Genomic DNA, 14,999 nt, shown 5'->3' with positions numbered 1-14,999 from the left:
AGGTAGCAGTGCATGTTGAATTCTAAACGTGTGTGTGTATTTGTGTGTCTGCCAGATGTTCTATGCAGACGAGTTGATCCAATTAACCCCTTTAACCCCTCGCTAACTCATTAAGACCTTCCCATGGCTCACACACACACACACACACCTTCAGTCCCTTCTACAACCTATTGTGTTAAAAACAATATACAGTTGTATCTTTAAAAACCCTGTTACAAAAGGAAAAGTGAACCAGCGACACAGGTGGGGAAAGCTAAGCTACCATTTCAGTGCAATCCAAAGGAGAGAGCAGGCAGGCAGGTATAAAAGCTATTTCAGATGTGCTATTTGTCTGTTTGTCTAGGCTCTCCAGTGAGAGAAGTCAGGAGAAGAGATTGGACAGCAGAATATCTAATCCAAAGACAATCCACTCACAGACACAGCTAGAATACAAATCCCAAGTCTGCTGGGCCCATGGAGTGCCTGATACACACACAAGTATATATTATTATTATATTTTTGGGGGGGAACTAAGTCGGGATCTCAACTTACTGTTAGAATAATAGAATACACAAGGTGCAATTTCAACATTTGGTTGTGCATCAGCAATTTCCCTGTTGTTATGTCAGTCACTCAATTAGCTAGATAAACTAACTTACCAACAGAGTCATTTATTTTGGTACTGTCCATATGTAGCTTGTTTTTGGTCACAGGTCCAGGAATGGCTGAAGAATTACAACATTTACCTGGAGCTAACTCTGCAGATAACACTACTGGGTGATTTGAAAAGTCATAGTCAATTGATCAATAATATAATAATACTTTTAGCAAAAAAAATGTTTTACAATCTGTAGAAACTATGAGAATAGAAAGGTTCAGAACTTTAGTGAAACATCACAGCACAGTTGAAAAATATGGCAAATAGAAATCCAATATGGATGGTGTTAAGAGATAGATGGGAAGGATTGAATGGAGCTGAAGGGTGTGACCAATAATATCAAGATAACTCATATCAAATATACTGTGTCCGTAAAATGTACATAGATTCAGAACTTTTGTGAAACAGCACAGTTAAAAATATAATGGTAGAGGTTGAGGGCAGAAGAAGGACAGGACTAAAAACAAACAAAATATAACTATTGTAAAATAGATTGTGTCCGTAAAACGTATATAGTATGTATAAGCCTAAGTGTTGTTGTTTCATTAGTTTACTCCAATTAGGGGATGGGTGGTAGGGTTAGTGGAAAATAATAAAGGAACATATATTTTTTAAAGATACGTATATATATGTACAGTGGGGAGAACAAGTATTTGATACACTGCCGATTTTGCAGGTTTTCCTACTTACAAAGCATGTAGAGGTCTGTAATTTTTATCATAGGTACACTTCAACTGTGAGAGACAGAATCTAAAACAAAAATCCAGAAAATCACATTGCATGATTTTTAAGTAATTAATTTGCATTTTATTGCATGACATAAGTATTTGATCACCTACCAACCAGTAAGAATTCCGGCTCTCACAGACCTGTTCGTTTTTCTTTAAGAAGCCCTCCTGTTCTCCACTCATTACCTGAATTAACTGCACCTGTTTGAACTCGTTACCTGTATAAAAGACACCTGTCCACACACTCAATCAAACAGATTCCAACCTCTCCACAATGGCCAAGACCAGAGAGCTGTGTAAGGACATCAGGGATAAAATTGTAGACCTGCACAAGGCTGGGATGGGCTACAGGACAATAGGCAAGCAGCTTGGTGAGAAGGTAACAACTGTTGGAGCAATTATTTAAAAATGTTAGAAGTTCAAGATGACGGTCAATCATCCTCGGTCTGGGGCTCCATGCAAGATCTCACCTCGTGGGGCATCAATGATCATGGGGAAGGTGAGAACTACACGGCAGGACCTGGTCAATGACCTGAAGAGAGCTGGGACCACAGTCTCAAAGAAAACCATTAGTAACACACTACGCCATCATGGATTAAAATCCTGCAGCGCAGGCAAGGTCCCCCTGCTCAAGCCAGCGCATGTCCAGGCCCGTCTGAAGTTTGCCAATGACCATCTGGATGATCCAGAGGAGGAATGGGAGAAGGTCATGTGGTCTGATGAGACAAAAATAGAGCTTTATGGTCTAAACTCCACTCGCCGTGTTTGGAGGAAGAAGAAGGATGAGTACAACCCCAAGAACACCATCCCAACCGTGAAGCATGGAGGTGGAAACATCATTCTTTGAGGATGCTTTTCTGCAAAGGGGACAGGACGACTGCACCGTATTGAGGGGAGGATGGATGGGGCCATGTATCGCGAGATCTTGGCCAACAACCTCCTTCCCTCAGTAAGAGCATTGAAGATGGGTCGTGGCTGGGTCTTCCAGCATGACAACGACCTGAAACACACAGCCAGGGCAACTAAGGAGTGCCTCCGTAAGAAGCATCTCAAGGTCCTGGAGTGGCCTAGCCAGTCTCCAGACCTGAACCCAATAGAAAATCTTTGGAGGGAGCTGAAAGTCCGTATTGCCCAGCGACAGCCCCGAACCCTGAAGGATCTGGAGAAGGTCTGTATGGAGGAGTGGGCCAAAATCCCTGCTGCAGTGTGTGCAAACCTGGTCAAGACCTACAGGAAACGTATGATCTCTGTAATTGCAAACAAATGTTTCTGTACCAAATATGAAGTTCTGCTTTTCTAATGAATTACTTAAAAATCATACAAATGTGATTTTCTGGATTTTTGTTTTAGATTCCGTCTCTCGCAGTTGAAGTGTACCTATGATAAAAATGACAGACCTCTACATGCTTTGTAAGTAGGAAAACCTGCAAAATCGGCAGTGTATCAAATACTTCTTCTCCCCACTGTGTGTGTGTGTGTGTGTGTGTGTGTGTGTGTGTGTGTGTGTGTGTGTGTGTGTGTGTGTGTGTGTGTGTGTGTGTGTGTGTGTGTATATATATATATATATATATATATATATATACACACAAAATATATATGGGGGATTGGAAATGATGCAGACAATTACATTGATGGAAGCTACAATCTATCTGCAATATTAAAGCTGATCTACCCCTATATACAGTATATAAATAAGATTAAAAATACCAACCTCAAATATGTTAGCTATCTAAACTTGTAGTAATCATGGCCGAATTACCGACCAGGCACGAAGGACACGTGCCCAGGGGCCCTGACCTCCAGGGGGCCACCATTGATTTGATTAGTCACTTTCACTTAGATATCATATTAACATGGCATAAGTCATGGCAAAATGTGTAGAATTTCAGGAAATTAGCTTTAAAACTGCAAAAATGTCTGTTACTGTTAACGCAATCCAAAAACGGTCCATTATAAATTGCAATCTGGGTCAGGTTGGCATAATTTGAAAGCATGTTCTATTGCCAACATGACATGACTAGCTAAATTATAAAATAAGATATTACAGGCTTTCACAAGGCAATGTAGAGAAGCCGATCATAATTTTGGTGCGCATAGAATGGAGTCATGATGCATTCAGATGCAATACAACAAGCATAGGCTTATTCTGTTCAGGACAACCCAGGGTATAATGCCATGACATCTTGTAACTGTACATAAAACATAGTGATCATAAACGTTGACACTGTTTATTACATGACATTTATGATATGGAGATTTTGAAGTGCAAATTTGGACTCACTGGCGTTTGGCTTGCTTCTATAACGTCTCATCTTTCAAAATACATAGAGTCCTCATACAGGATTTCCCTCACTCAGATAACAATACATTTGCAAAAGTTGCCCAATTAGCAGGAGGAGATTCTTGTCATACGCGGTGCTCAAGTTCAGAACAGCTGTCAGTCAAAACCTATACAGAGCTGTGAAGGACAGAGCCTGAGATCTGACGTCATGTATAGCATGTTACTGTACAGCCACTGTGTTTCAATTGAGGTGTGTCCAAATGTGCTATTTTCAACCCATATACAGATATGAGTGTAAAGGGCTACCTTTAAAACGTTAATTTTTTCTCTCTGCCGTCAAGAGGGGGGCCACTAAAATGCCTAGGCTAAGGGTATGGTTAAGATTTCTCATTTGTTGTTGAGAAATGCTGGTTAGAAAATGCTGTACTTCAATGCTTTCTAGCTTGGCCACTGGCCAGGTAGTGACAGCTAGCAAGGTCCTCAGTGGGCTCTTTGGCATTGGCATGGCACTGCTGGCACCATGATGTGCAAGTTGTTGGCTCCTTGTGGTGCCTCTACAGTGGGCACTGGGTCTGTGTTGTGCCATTGCACTGGGCAGCCGTTACCTCAGAGGCAGTGAAGGCTACTGTTTCCACATCAATCAGCCTGCCTCATCGTCAGCCATATTTATCTGCACTGAGCAGACCCGTCTCACCACAGCCTGGGAAACAGGAGGCATTACACTGAAAATAACTCCAACTGTGACCTTGGAAACACAATTTAGCCATAACAAGAGGAGAAAGGGTCTTCTGATAAGAAACATTAGCTATGATTCAATATGGCCGACTGGACACTCTCTAGGAGGGGCGAGGACACTGAAACGATTTCACAAAACCTGCAATTCACTTCACAGCTGATAAGGAGGAGATACATTTAGAGAGAGATTGTTATTGTCCTGAGAGTCAAGCCTCTATTTTAAAATTAGAAGGGAGGGATGAGAGAGAGAGAGAGAGAGAGAGAGAGAGAGAGAGAGAGAGAGAGAGAGAGAGAGAGAGAGAGAGAGAGAGAGAGAGAGAGAGAGAGAGAGAGAGAGAGAGAGAGAGAGAGAGAGAGAGAGAGAGAAAGAAACTGACCATTACTTGGGATAGCCTTCCAATTTGTGCTAAATAAGCTATCTAAATTCCCTTCTGCTATATATGCCTCAGCTCTCTGGCTCCATCAATATGTGAACCTCTTAAAAGGTCTTCAAAAGAACACAATACAGCAGGAGCTTCACGTTCACGTTCAAAGGGAAAGGAGAAAGCCTGCCATTAACATCCATAACAATGACAGCTAATTCTGCAGAGATAGCGTGAAATGACATTTGATGGTCCACATTTCCGGAGAACATATAACCATCCAGGACACCATAGCGTGACAGTGAACGTATAGGCTGCTATTACAGTACCTACAGGTGTGAAAGCCATTTAGAGAGTAAATGTTACGATAAAGCATCCGGTAAATGTCAGTGTGAATGGCTGGTAAAGATAATCACAGCACACGGTTTTAAGTGCATACATAAAGCTGAAGAGAATAGCTCTAACCCTGGCGCAGTCAGAGTCATTATTGTGACAGTGACATACTCACTCAGACAGGGGCACTATTGAATAAAAACCTATTTTTCCTTATGTTGACCAGAGACGGGGTTAAAACTAGTTTAGGGACTAGAGACATATCATCATTGTAGTCTCTGCCTGCCTGTGATTGGACAGACTGTAACAACTGTACCACGAGTTCTCATTGGTTCCATACACTGAGCTTCTCTTCTATTGTCTGGCTGTCAGATGGACGAGAGGATAGAGAATGTGTTTGTAAGTCATTGGGCCGGGAACGCCAAAGATCCACACACAAGGGGACACAAGGATTAGGGGAAAGAAAGGGAAGAGAGAGACAGGGACTGGGTTCAGAAGGAGTCAGCCTCTCTTTTAACGTTTATTTTTTTTAACCCAGGTTTCTGAGAACCAGTTTCAGAGTGGAGGGCTAAAATAGCTCTGTAGTCATTATATCTGGACACCAGGGACACAGGGGCGACACAGAACCCGTTTCCACACTTGTTTGTGTGTAACTGCTAACATAAACCTCAGTGTGAATTTGCTGCCAAAGCCGAGATGTGAAATAGACAAAGAGGAATCAGATAAGATAACAGAGAGATGTTTAGATGTTTCTTTGCCCAGCAAAGCACGTGTGTGTGTGTACACAGTATGTGAGTGCGTGTGACCTCTGCGCTGCTTGAAGGTCACCCCCAGTGTCTCTTGGCACTCAGTCCTTTCCCAGGCCTTCCCAACGCCCCTCAGACACCAACACATAAACACATAATCCCTCCACAGCAACAGGAAGTGTGTTTGTGTGTGTGTTGGAGGGGGACAGTGAACAGCAGGAAGAGACAGGCTCCAGCAGAGGGGCCTAGTGACCAAAATCTAATCCCAGGAGAGAACACTGTGTGGGGGAGACAGAGCTGACCTTCCCCCCTAGAGACTAGATGGATGGATGGTGTGATTACCACACAACGAAGGACAGTGAGTGTTTACTGTTTACACCAATGATGGCTCTAGAATTATCATCAGATCTCACCAGCCAGTTTATCACACTATCTCCATGCTTTATCAAAAGGGAAATACACAATTATGTTTCATAGGTCTTTCAGTGAAGAGATTTCAACTGTGTTCAGCTTGGCCAAATATATGCATGTACGTAGACAGCCAGCCAGCTGCAGTTCTTCCTGGGTTACACATCCTGCTACATGATGACCCCGGAACTCAGATGACCACTGACCCCACGCAGAACGTGACTAAAATCAGCTCTCTCAGTATGGGGCCATGAGTGAGGATGAAACGGAGGAGAGAAAAGACACTCAGAGGTCAAATGGACATGAGGTACTGTGGTTAACAGTACCTCATGTCTAAGAATACTCTGCTATCTTGTCCGTCATCACTAACCTGGGTGAGGTCATCAAAGAGGGACAGTCAATGAGGTCATCACAAAGAGCCCAGAACGTCATCCGTGTTATCAGTGATGTGACCTCAGTGAGGTTTAGTCATTCAGAATGGAGTAACGCTGGGGTGTGTGTGTGTGTGCGCACATTTGTGTGTGTGTCTGTCCAGGGTTTCTGGATCAATAATAATATAATATAATAATATGCCATTTAGCAGATGCTTTTATCCAAAGCGATTTACAGTCATGTGTGCATACATTTTTACGTATGGGTGGTCCCGGGGATCGAACCCACTACCCTGGCGTTACAAGCGCCATGCTCTACCAACTGAGCTAAAAAGGGGCTTAGGTGGTGGGCGTGGCAGGGGGCGTTGCAAAGGGCGTGGTGGCAATGTTTGCGGTTTTTAAGCCAATCCCACACATTTCTCCATGGAGCTGAGAGACATTTTTGCAGTTTTAGAGCAAATGTCCTGCAATTCTACACATTTCGTCATGGCATTGAGATAAAATCTTGCAGTTTTAAAGCAAATTTTCTGCAATTCTATATATTCTGCCATGGAGCTGAGAGAAAATGATGCCATTTTAAAGCTAATTTCCTACAATTCTACACATTTTAACATGGCTGTGTTCTTATGCTTAAACATAATAACAAAATAAATCCTGATGAATTCATTGTTTATAGAATTTTCAACTCTCCCTGACTGTCTAGCTTGTATTTTGGTGATTGTTAGTTCTCAAAGATTTTAGTTGTTTAAATTGACACTGAAAGCGTTTAGATTATTATAATTGTTTTACCGTTTAGACCCGCACAAGCATTTTCTATGCAGAAAAATCCCTGACTGTCTGAATTCTTCTGTCAGTTACTGGAGTTTGATCAGGTGAAAGCCCACAGGCTAGCTCCCAGCCTCCCAGTCACTGACTGCTCAGTCACCTCATCCCTCTCTCTTTCTTTCTCCTCCAGTTCCAGACTACACACTGAGCCCTGACAGGCTGTTTCTGCCCCATTAGCTCTTGCCATGGTGCACTGATCTACAGCCACGACACACATAGTCAATATGGCTGGAGCTGGACACACACACACACACACTGATCTAGACCCACAGCGAGTGCACAGTGGACTCGTCAACAGTGACAGGCTCTGGCATGGCTACCCTCTCATCCCACTATCTCTCTTCCTGCTCGCTTTCCACTCTCGCCATTTCTCGCTCTTTGCTCTCACACACACACACACACACACACACACACACACACACAGCTGAAATGGGGAAAAGGTAGAGAAACCCAAGCAAACAGTAGCCTGTAGGGGCATCAGGGGACAGGGTTGGATATGGGGTTGCAATATTAATACCAGCATCAAACATTTATGGGCATTCTCTCCTCCAAGCAGAGAAGTCAAAAAATATTTTTGGGTGTGTCTGTGTGTGTTAGGGCTGCACAATTAATTGACTTCACATGAAAAATCGCAAGAGATCCATATTGCATGCAATATTTTGAAACCCCACTCAGAACACTCACGTAACGTCCGTTTTAATAGTACTCCATTTGTCAGTTTGCATGCTGTTCTGTTAGGTCAAATGCAGTCAACAGATTGTACCAAACAAGAACGATGCTGCTTTTCAATTTGTTTCTTAATATACACTACCGTTCAAAAAGTTTGGGGTCACTTAGAAAAGCAGCATCGTTTTGAAAGAAAAGCAATTTTTTTGTCCATTAAAATAACATCAACTTGATCAGAAATACAGTGTAGACATCGTTAATGTTGTAAATGGCTATTGTAGCTGGAAACGGCAGATTTTTTATGGAATATCTACATAGGCGTACAGAGGCCCATTATCAGCAACCATCAGTCCTGTGTTCCAATGGCACGTTGTGTTTGCTAATCCAAGTTTATCATTTTAAAAAGGCTAATTGATCATTAGAAAACCCTTTTGCAATTATGTTAGCACAGCTGAAAACTGTTGTGCTGGTTAAAGAAGCAATACAACTGGCCTTCTTGAGACTATTTGAGTATCTGGAGCATCAGCAATTGTGGGTTCGATTACAGGCTCAAAATGGCCAGAAACAAATAACTTTCTTCTGAAACTCGTCAGTCTATTCTTGTTCTGAGAAATGAAGGCTATTCCATGCGAGAAATTGCCAAGAAACTGAAGATCTCGTACAACGCTGTGTACTACTCCCTTCACAGAACAGCGCAAACTGGCTCTAACCAGAATAGAAAGAGGAGTGGGATGCCCCGGTGCACAACTGAGCAAGAGGACAAATACATTAGTGTGTCTAGTTTGAGAAACAGACGCCTCACCAGGTCCTCAACTGGCAGCTTCATTAAATAGTACCCGCAAAACACCAGTCTCAACGTCAACAGTGAAGAGGCGACTCCAGGATGCTGACCTTCTAGGCAGAGTTGCAAAGAAAAGCCATACAGTGGGGAAAACAAGTATTTAGTCAGCCACCAATTGTGCAAGTTCTCCCACTTAAAAAGATGAGAGAGGCCTGTAATTTTCATCATAGGTACACGTCAACTATGACAGACAAAATGAGAGAAAGAAATTCCAGAAAATCACATTGTAGGATTTTTAATGAATTTATTTGCAAATTATGGTGGAAAATAAGTATATGGTCAATAACAAAAGTTTCTCAATACTTTGTTATATACACTTTGTTGGCAATGACACAGGTCAAACGTTTTCTGTAAGTCTTCACAAGGTTTTCACACACTGTTGCTGGTATTTTGGCCCATTCCTCCATGCAGATCTCCTCTAGAGCAATGATGTTTTGGGGCTGTCGCTGGGCAACACGGACTTTCAACTCCCTCCAAAGATTTTCTATGGGGTTGAGATCTGGAGACTGGCTAGGCCACTCCAGGACCTTGAAATGCTTCTTACGAAGCCACTCCTTCGTTGCCCGAGCGGTGTGTTTGGGATCATTGTCATGCTGAAAGACCCAGCCACGTTTCATCTTCAATGCCCTTGCTGATGGAAGGAGGTTTTCACTCAAAATCTCACGATACATGGCCCCATTCATTCTTTCCTTTACACAGATCAGTCGTCCTGGTCCCTTTGCAGAAAAACAGCCCCAAAGCATGATGTTTCCACCCCCATGCTTCACAGTAGGTATGGTGTTCTTTGGATGCAACTCAGCATTCTTTGTCCTCCAAACACGACCGAGTTGAGTTTTTACCAAAAAGTTCTATTTTGGTTTCATCTGACCATATGACATTCTCCCAATCCTCTTCTGGATCATCCAAATGCATTCTAGCAAACTTCAGACGGGCCTGGACATGTACTGGCTTAAGCAGGGGGACACGTCTGGCACTGCAGGATTTGAGTCCCTGGCGGCGTAGAGTGTTACTGATGGTAGGCTTTGTTACTTTGGTCCCAGCTCTCTGCAGGTCATTCACTAGGTCCCCCCGTGTGGTTCTGGGATTTTTGCTCACCGTTCTTGTGATCATTTGGACCCCACGGGGTGAGATCTTGCGTGGAGCACCAGATCGAGGAGATTATCAGTGGTCTTGTATGTCTTCCATTTCCTAATAATTGCTCCCACAGTTGATTTCTTCAAACCAAGCTGCTTACCTATTGCAGATTCAGTCTTCCCAGCCTGGTGCAGGTCTACAATTTTGTTTCTGGTGTCCTTTGACAGCTCTTTGGTCTTGGCCATAGTGGAGTTTGGAGTGTGACTGTTTGAGGTTGAGGACAGGTGTCTTTTATACTGATAACAAGTTCAAACAGGTGCCATTAATACAGGTAATGAGTGGAGGACAGAGGAGCCTCTTAAAGAAGAAGTTACAGGTCTGTGAGAGCCAGAAATCTTGCTTGTTTGTAGGTGACCAAATACTTATTTTCAACCATAATTTGCAAATAAATTCATAAAAAATCCTACAGTGTGATTTTCTGGAATTTCTATTTCTCATTTGTCTGTCATAGTTGACGTGTACCTATGATGAAAATTACAGGCCTCTCTCATCTTTTTAAGTGGGAGAACTTGCACAATTGGTGGCTGACTAAATACTTTTTTCCCCCACTGTATCTCAGACTGGCCAATAAAAAGAAAAGATTAAGATGGGCAAAAGAACACAGACACTGGACAGAGGAAGATTGGAAAAAAGTGTTATGGACAGACAAATCTAAGTTTGAGGTGTTCGGATCACAAAGAAGAACATTTGTGAGACGCAGACCAAATGAAAAGATGCTGGAGGAGTACTTGATGCCATCTGTCAAGCATGGTGGAGGCAATGTGGTACGTACCGTATGGTACGTAAGAAGTGCCAATCAAGCCAATCCAACTTGTGAGAGGTGCTTCAGGAAGCATGGGGTGAAATCTCTTCAGATTACCTCAAAAATTGACAACTAAAATGCCAAAGGTCTGCAAGGCTGTAATTGCTGCAAATGGAGGATTCTTTGACGAAAGGAGCGTTTGAAGGACACAATTATTATTTCTATTAAAAATCATTATTTCTATGACTACATTTCCTATGCATTTTGCTATATTTCCTATTCAAACTCATTTCATGTATGTTTTCATGGAAAACAAGGACATTTCTAAGTGACCCCAAACTTTTGAACAGTAGTGTATGTGGCAGGGTCTACAGACAATCACGGATTACAAAGGGAAAACTAGCCAGGATTACAAAGGGAAAACCAGCCATGACGCGGCCCAGACGGCATCCTCAGAGCATGCGCAGACCAGCTGGCTGGAGTGTTTACGGACATATTCAATCTCTCCCTATCCCAGTCTGCTGTCCCCACTTGCTTCAAGATGTTATTATTATTATTATGTCCACCATTGTTCCTGTACCCAAGAAAGCAAAGGTAACTGAACTAAATGACTATCGCCCCGTAGCACTCACTTCTGTCATCATGAAGTGCTTTGAGAGGCTATTTAAGGATCATATCACCTCCACCTTACCTGACACCCTAGACCCACTTCAATTTGCTTACCGCCCCAATAGATCCACAGTAGATGCAATCGCCATCGCACTGTACACTGTCCTATCCCATCTGGAAAAGAGGAATACCTATGTAAGAATGCTGTTCATTGACAATAGCTCAGCCTTCAACACCATAGTACCCTCCAAGCGCATCATTAAGCTCGGGGCCCTGGGTCTGAACCCCGCCCTGTGCAACTGGGTCCTGGACTTCCTGACGGGCCGCCCCCAGATGGTGAAGGTAGGAAACAACACCTCCACTTCGCTGATCCTCAACACAGGGGCCCCACAAGGGTGCGTGCTCAGCCCCCTCCTGTAATCCCTGTTCACCCATGACTGCGTGGCCACGCACGCCTCCAACTCAATCATCACGTTTGCAGACGACACAACAGTAGTAGGCCTGATTACCAACAATGACGAGACAGCCTACAGGGAGGAGGTGAGGGCCCTGGCGGAGTGGTGCGAGGAAAATAACCTCTCCCTCAACGTCAACAAAACGAAGGAGCTGATCGTGGACTTCAGGAAACTGCAGAGGGAGCACACCCCTATCCACATCGACGGGTCCGCAGTAGAGAAGGTGCCACGGTTGCCAAGCCTGTTCTTCAAGAGAGTGCAAACACACAGACTGGCATGGTGACAAAGAGATGGAGAAAGAGACAAAGAGTGAGAGCATGAGAGAGAAAGAGAGAGAGAGAGACAAATTATTTTAAATTTTAAAAAAAATCGACCTTTGGCACAATTCCGAGATGTCTTCCTTCAATCTAGTGACACCGGCACCAGTAGAAAACATCCTCTGAAGAAAATAGTATGTGCTCTGATGCCTCGGAGTTGAGAGAGAGACAGCTTCTCTTTCATTTTGCCATTTCCTGCCAAAATATGACATCATTATCCTCTGCCTGACATTGACATCCCAATTTCAGTACTGAATCCTGGCCAATCTGTGGAATGCAAATCCTAATGACTGTGTTCCAGAGCTTATGTGGAGCAAATAGCCATTACTGAACAACACAGGCTTGAAAGCTGCATCTTGATGGGGTGTCATGTCTTCCTGTGAAGCTAGTGCCACTTAGGTTCCAGACACACTAGAGCAGGGGTCGGCTACAGGCCTCCCAAAACCGTCCCCCCGAGTGATTCTTTTTTTGGGTTGGAAAAGACTGTAAAATCACCAGGAATTCAGCTAAAAATCATTTTAATTTAGGAAATCTGTTCGCAAGTATTCCCACAAATAAAAAAAGAGACGTGATCGTTTCTTAATGTAATCAAGGAATGAAATTGTTATTTTCAAATACAATTTATTGGGCTTAGTTATGGTCAATTTGCAGTGTACATTATAATACATTATATTATTATTATTATAATTATGTTCCCCCGACCAGACACTCCGACAAAAATCGCCCCCAGGCTGAATCTACTTGCCTACCCCTGCACTAGATACACAATACTACACTGACCTAACGAAAGGATGAAATGAGGAACCTGTTACACGAGACCCATCAGAGGAAGGAGAAGATGTAAAGAGAGAAAGAGGGAATGGGGAAAGAGAGGGGTTGATAGAGAGAGAGAGAGAATGTAGAGAGCGAAAGGTTGATACAGAGAGAAATAGAAAGTGTTAGAGACATGCTGCCAGAGGGAGGGTGGGTAAGATGAGTAGGAAGGGCTATTAGTGCTCCGAGACGGAGCGAGTGAGAGTGGGAGAGGGAAGGGAGAGCGCAGCACAGCCAGAGAGCAGAACAGTGATCTCCCTACTCCAGCCTGGATCCCTACACACTTCTCATTGAGACCAGTCCCGGAAACAGACCCTGAGGACTTAACGACACCATCTTACCCGTCACATACAGCCAGAAACAGCCTCAGCAGCTTCTGATCCTTTCCTCTCCTCTTCTTTCTCTCTCTCTTCCTCCTTCGCTCTACCTGGGAGAGAGTGTTCCACCTGGCTATCTATGCTGACAGAGGACGGACACACGACTACCTCAGAGGACAAGGTAAACATCTATCACTGCACTGATTTTCTGTTACTACTGTGACAATAACGTGTTTGATAATGAATGTCAGTCTGTACACTAAAGAAAATAAATGCATTTCAGATGCATTAAAAAACGAACTCAAATGACAACAGTAATGACTTCAGTTCTTGACAAAAGCACTCTCATTTTCTACCTTTGCTGAACTGTGAGGAACGGTTGTCAAAACACAAAACACCACCATACTGTACAGTATGTGCACACCATCAGCAGAGGTCAAAATAAAAACTGGAGCAAAAAGCCTGCACACTTCTCACTCGTATTGTACCAACAGACAAAGAACCACCAGCCGTGTGCACTCACTGCATGTACAGTCCCATAGCGTTCTAGCGGGGTCTCTACCTGTCTGCTCCACCAGCCTACAGTCATACAGTAGAGATAACTTGACTAATACAGCACAAAGTCTCATCCAAAGGGATAAATATTTCTGCTCCCCCCCATTTACTTACTCAACGCTCTGATAATGTTAAGCATCTCTTATGAGCGCGGTGTCGCTGAAGCTTTGCTCTTAGCGCGGAGCAGAGCACAAGGGCTTTTGTGCAAACACACCGCTCTCAAAACAGCCTGAGCCTTCCACTCATCTCACACAAACATACACACACCAAGTACACCTTCACAGAGTGCTCTGTGAGCCGTCATGCATGCAAGTGAATAACTGAAACCAGTGGCTTAACCGCTGTGTGCAGTGCCACTGTGTGAAATTACAGAAACCAAACCCCACAAAATCATATGCACTGTGTCATACGGATCATATGCTCTTTGTCATATGAGCTTCTCTCTTCTCCCAGTAGCAATACCAGTCTCTGGCCCTCTTGAGCTTCTGTTCACACACAGCCAGCCAGCCAGCCAGCGAGAGAGGGAGAGAGAGGCTGCACAAAGGACCAGTTCAAAGGCTGAGGGCTCATTTGTCAAACAAACGCATGACAGAGACAGAGACTACAGTATCAAAAACAGCAGAAGGCCTTGAATAGCCAAAGGTATAATAAGTAAGACATCCACTACGAATCAAACAAAAGAGAGAACACCTCTCTCTTTGTGTCTCTCCATCCCCTTTTCTTTGGGGGTGGGGGGGTGGGGGGGTTTAATTCAATACAAACCCGATTAGAGGTTATTAACAAAACACACTCACAATGGCAACAGACAGGCAGATCTATCACTGGGCTGATTTAACATACAGTAGGCTGTTACTGACACAGCTCAACAGGCTGTCTGGATAATGATGATTTGGGTCTGACATGTCATGACACACTATCTTCTCATTCATTATCCTCCTTTCGTTTACGTCTTTTCCCCTCTCCATCTTTTTGTTCTCCAGGGCGACGATTGAGGGAGTAAAAATAAACAGAAGGATGATGATGTCATCCACTGATATGTCCCTCTCTCCTACTCTGTGATAGATAGATAGATAGATAGATAGATAGATAGATAGATAGATAGATAGATAGATAGATAGATAGAT

The 14,999-nt window shown here is 43.4% G+C and overlaps 1 protein-coding gene and 1 long non-coding RNA gene across 2 annotated transcripts in view; one reads left to right on the top strand and one right to left on the bottom strand.

Annotated features, from left to right (window-relative positions):
* LOC121546208 (conserved oligomeric Golgi complex subunit 5) overlaps window positions 1-14,999 on the bottom strand; it is an 88,625-nt gene that overhangs the window by 50,712 nt on the left and 22,914 nt on the right. The window lies entirely within an intron of this gene.
* LOC121546215 lies at window positions 13,206-14,944 on the top strand. The gene is made up of 3 exons (XR_005996345.1): window positions 13,206-13,501; window positions 14,329-14,517; window positions 14,856-14,944. It is a non-coding gene; the product is annotated as an uncharacterized LOC121546215 (long non-coding RNA).

The sequence above is a fragment of the Coregonus clupeaformis genome, unplaced genomic scaffold (assembly GCF_020615455.1).
Source record: "Coregonus clupeaformis isolate EN_2021a unplaced genomic scaffold, ASM2061545v1 scaf0070, whole genome shotgun sequence".
NCBI classification, from domain to species: Eukaryota; Metazoa; Chordata; class Actinopteri; order Salmoniformes; family Salmonidae; genus Coregonus; species Coregonus clupeaformis.
The sequence above is the reverse complement of the archived record's forward strand: the minus strand, read 5'-3'. Positions and strand labels throughout refer to the sequence as shown.